We start from the raw sequence: 5,535 nt of genomic DNA, 5'->3' as shown, positions 1-5,535 counted from the left end.
TCACTCGTGAAGGGCATTTGTTATAGTAATTGTATGGTATGTAACTTTTTTCTCCCTCCAGCATGTATTCACTTTTCACTTTCTATTACGGTATTCAACTATACATTCTGCCACCTTAGGTGGTTTTAATTTGAACAAAAAAATATATATATAAAACAAAGTAACCGATTGAGAGATGTAAAATGAGTCAAATGCTTACTTAATCTATAGATTTTAGTAATATCCTTTTGATATTCAGTTCATTAATATCATAAGGTTAGACAGTAGTTTACAGCGTATTTTCATTTTTTCAATCTTGGAATTAGGTATAACAGTTTCAATCCTTTATTCTAATTGAATTGATACATCTAAAACAATCATTCAAAATCATTGCAACAAGTTAATAAAGGAAGAAAAGTTATAACTAAGAGATTGAAGGCTTTTTAAATCTATAGACTGAAATCGTAAAAACATGCATTTAGTTCATGGACAAATCCTATTAATCCCTCCATAATACTAATATGACAAGAATTAATGAAGTTGTCATAAACTAAACTGTGAAACTTTAACACTTGGGAAAATCAATCCCATCAACGCCTCCACTTCCCTAAATTTAAAAAAAAAAAAAAAAAAAAAATCACTTCTCTTCTTCATATAGTTCTCTTCTTTTCCATTGCAAGAAATCTTCATGAATCTTCTTGTCAAATTCACTGTCCTCACTTTTCCTGCATCATAAGAAAATCACCATAACAAAATAGTAGATAAATGATGGTAGAATAAAGCTACGCATCCTCTATTTCATTTTATATGGCGACGTTTTACAGATATGAAATCAAAGTGAGAAAGAATAGGCTTTTAGCATGTGCCAAAAGTAACCTTAGAACTTACATTCTTAAACATATATTTCATGACATTTTTATGACTATTAGAACATGTCATTAAGCATACAATTAGATATTTAAAGTTACAGAATTTTCAAACATAGGAAAGCGTCGTTCTTTTTATTAGATACTGAAAAGAAAAGAGTGGCATATATAATAAAAGAAAATAGGTAGGACGGTTAATCTCACGGAAAATGGGAAAGAAAGAAAGGGTTTTGATACGTACAAAAAGTATCCTTAGAACTTTTGATTCTCATAAAAAATACAGGGGGAAAGAAAAAAATCTTCTATGTTTCTTGTTAAAATAAAATAGAGATTAGTGATTACCTATCACGATTTAAAGGTTTCTCATTAATCACCATTTTCACCTCACCATTTTTTTTAGGATCAATAGGAGGAGGAGGATTTGGCAAAGATGGATCACGTTCATTAACTGATTGTTCAGACCTTCGCTTCTCAAAGAACGCTTGTTCTTGAGCATCCAAATCTGCTGTGAACTCTCTAAAAGTGTACTCTTTTTGACTAGCCATGCCTTAATGTTGATTTTCACTTGTGGGGTGAATAAATCAACTTTGATGATGATGTTACAATTTGTAGCGTATATATATAGAAAAAAATAGCTGGGTGTGTTGTGTGGTTTTGGGGGGGGGGGGGGGGGGGTTGTTCATTGGCGGGTGGGCGGGGTACAAGAGGAATTTGTAGTTGAATTTTTCTTTTTGTTTATATATGGAGAGCGTATAATATGGTGAGTGGTTATTGAAGAGATATCAACCAATTAATTGATGTAGTTGATTTGATTGGCTTAACAAAATTGTAACTTACTATAATATAACATGCATAATAGTGTCCCTTTCTCTACTAAACGAGTATCATTCTTTTTTTATTTATCGAGAAAAAAAAAAATAAATTCACAGAAATATCGAGAAAAAAAAAAAATGGTATTTGGCCATTCAATAGTTCCCTCATTTTGGATTGTTCCAGAAATTTTTTTTTTTTTAATTTTTTTTTGCATTTAGTGGAACAATCCACTTAAATAGCTTCTTTTTTTTTTTTTTTTAATTTCGTGAAAAAAATAATTTTTTTTTTACATATCATGACACAATAGATATATATATATATTTCATTCATGTACCAATGAAATAATGAATATATATATATGTTTTGTGTTTTCATTTATAAAAACATTTATATATTCCTTAAATAAACGAAAAAAAAAACTAGTTGTAAAAAAGTCAAGACCTAACTTTATTTTAAATATAAATATAATTCTAAAAAATATAGGGAGAAAAACTAGTTGTAAAGTCGTCAAACTTTTGGTCATAACTTTGAAAATTTTTTTTTTGATTTTGGGTATTTTTCCGAGATCTATGCACACAACCGCCCTAGAGGCGGTTTTAAAACCGATAAAAAACGCCTTTATCACATTCAATTTCAATTTTCCCAAATTAGTGAAATTTTCAGTTTTATTTACTTATAAGATGATGATACGCAATAGATTTCAACGTAAAAATCCAGAATGTGTACATGAATGTCAATTTCACTTCTGGCAATTTTTTAAAATAAGTAAATAATTTTCTCGATATATAAAGTTGACTAAAATAACTTTACAGTAAACACTAAGTTTTTGAAAAAATATATTTTAAAAATTAAAAAATGGCTTTTAATCAATTTGATATATATATATATATATAAAAAAAAATCAATTTCAAAAATATATAAAAAAGCATTTATTGATTGGAGAAATAAAATAAAAAAAAAAAAACATATTTAAATGGATTGTTCCACGAAATGCAAAATAAAAAATAAAAAAACATATTTCGCAAATGCAAAAAAAAAAAAAAAAAAAAAACAGTTTTAAATTAAAAAAAAATAAAGTTAATATAAATAAAACTGTTTTTTTTCATTTCGTGGAACAATCCACGAAATATTTCATTCTATATGAATAAATATATATATATATATATATATATATATATATATATATATATATATATATATATATATATATATATATTTTCCAATTTCCTTTTTATACGACCTATTTCGTTTTTTAATACACGAAATGCAAAAACAAAAAAAAATTATAATTTCCTATTTCTTTTTTTATTCACGAAATAAAATAAAAAAACATCTAAATAAGGATTGTGTCATGATATGTAAAAAAAAAATCATTTTTTCACGAAATTAAAAAAAAAAAAAAAAAAAAAAAAGCTAAATTGTTCCAAAATCAAAAAAATTAAAAAAGCTATAAACAATCCCGAAATAGCAAAAAAAAAAAAAAAAAAAGAGTTTTTTCGATGGGTATTTCGTTGAATGATCAACGAAATACCCATTAGTAAATAAAGAAGGCATCCAAAAAATATATTTTGTCTCCGGACTCATTTGCTAAGCTTCAAATTTTCCTTAACAATTTATCAAAGAAAAATAGCCAAACCTAAAAGTGGCATATAATAGTTACATTTTTGAAAAGGTTGAATGTGTAAAGGTTCCTGTGTAAGAGGAGTGTGTAGAGGGAATTTGGCACATAAGATAAGGAGGTAAACTATGTATTAGGCCTTATTTTTATACCATTCAAGCAGTAAAATCAAAATTTTGCAAATGAAGTGAGTAGTATTAGTTAGTGAACAACTATATCTTCTTTAAACTTTAAACATTTTGACGAAACGATGCATATAACTCAAGAAGAAATGTTAAAATAAGATCTAACGACGTTCTAATCAAATTATCAATCATTATTAATATAATGTTTTTTTCAAGGTGGACCAAGTAAATATCATCCAAAATATATTGGCCTGTATATTCCTACTTCACGTTGCGTTGAGTCTATTAAGGGGGAAAATTTTCCTTAACATGAGTTTTTCATTCTAGAACTCGAATTTAAGACTTTTGGTTAAGGGTGGAGAGATAACATATTAAAATCCATTAGACCAAATTAACTTTTTGATGATTTCAAAGGAAAAAAAGAAAAAAAAAAAAAAAAAGAATCCGACTCATATGCGAGTTATCGAAAAATAAAACTACGTTAATATAATGTTTTCTTTTCACTCATAAGTTTAAATTTTTAGATGAAACGGTTCACAAAATTTCTATCACCTAATCTCGCTACGTTTAGGAATTCAGTGTGTGTGTATCATATATATTATATTGTAATAATGTTTTATATTCAATCAAAAATTGAATAGACAAAATGCTCGTGACCTTAAATCTAATATGACTCTGATGGACTAATATTTGACTTCCACCTTAAATTTAATTTTGTTCTATATATGGAGATCAAAAGACATTTATGAGATGAGATTTCATCATTCAATATAGACTGAAGTGGTGAAAAAACCCCTAAATTTGGCACTTTTTCGTACTTTAATCCCTGAACTATTGACCCTCTTAAAAACATCTCTAATTTTCGCCAACTCAATTTAAATTCACTCCCGTGTTAGGACACCTCAGCAATGTGAATACACGCGCTGTCCACTTGGCATTTTCTTCTTTGTGTGCCATGTGGTAACATAGGGTGAATTTAAATTCATGCCAAATATTAGGGTTGTTTTTAAGTGTGGCAATAGTTTAGGGACTAAAGTAATAATTTGTGCCAAATTTAGGGATGTTTTCACCACTTCAGCCTTCACTATAATTAATGTGATGTGAACTTTAACTTTTAGAGATAGATTAACGGAACGATGAAGCCTCATTTTACGCGGGGTGGGCATAAACACGTAACCGAACCGAATTAATTCGGTTTTTTCCGTTTTTCGGTACGGTAAAACCGGTTTCGGTTTTTCGGTACGGTGTTCGGTTCGGTTTTCGGTTTTCGGTTTAACCAATGTTTCTTCTTCTGGTGCTAATTGCTCATATCTTTCCAATTTTCGATTTTCTCGGTTTGCACTTTCTTTCTCTCTTCTCACGATATACTTTATTTAGGTTTTAATTGGATGGTACTTATCGGCCAAAAAGCGGAACGCCTTTTGTTGAATAATTATGGAGATATTGTATTAACGTGAATGTTCTTATGGTTGGCTATCTCTAGTATTAGCATCATCTCTTTCTTGCCCTTTACGTCTTTGTTGAAGCATGTTGTACTCCCGACTATCTTTACCTTTAATTTTATGAACTCGGTACGTTTCTTCTATGAAAGACGACTACTTGGAAAGCTTCATGATCTCTGTCTACGAGATTAAAGCTTATGCTTTCAACAAGCCATGGGTCTTTGGTTTACTTATGGATTTGTTTGGGCGGTCTTGATGTTGCGAGCACTATCTCTAGCCCGGGCATTTCAAGCAAGCTTTCTCTTATGCATGTTTAGGAATTGAACTTGATAGTTTGAAAAGTAAATCCATTACTAGAAAACCAAACATAATGTTTCTTCTTATATTGATTGCTAGACGAATCCTTCACACTTACCATTTCAATGATATATTCCAGTATCGGTCATTCAACCGAGTTTAGTTTTGTGGACTTGCTATATTTTCAAATATTCCCATTTTTATATAAAAACAATAAAATAGCTAATTTATAATTAAAAAGAAAGCTCATTTTACAAGCAGAAAATATCCCAATTTAGGCCCATGCAAAAAAAAAAAAAAAACCGAATTAAAAAACCGAAACCGAACCGAACCGAACCGAACTTCAAAAAATCGAACCGAACCGAACTAATTCGGTTCGGTGTTCGGTGTCCACT

This window comes from Lycium ferocissimum, chromosome 5 (genome assembly GCF_029784015.1).
Source record: "Lycium ferocissimum isolate CSIRO_LF1 chromosome 5, AGI_CSIRO_Lferr_CH_V1, whole genome shotgun sequence".
In the NCBI taxonomy this organism is placed as follows: Eukaryota; Viridiplantae; Streptophyta; class Magnoliopsida; order Solanales; family Solanaceae; genus Lycium; species Lycium ferocissimum.
This window is presented reverse-complemented; position numbering follows the sequence as displayed.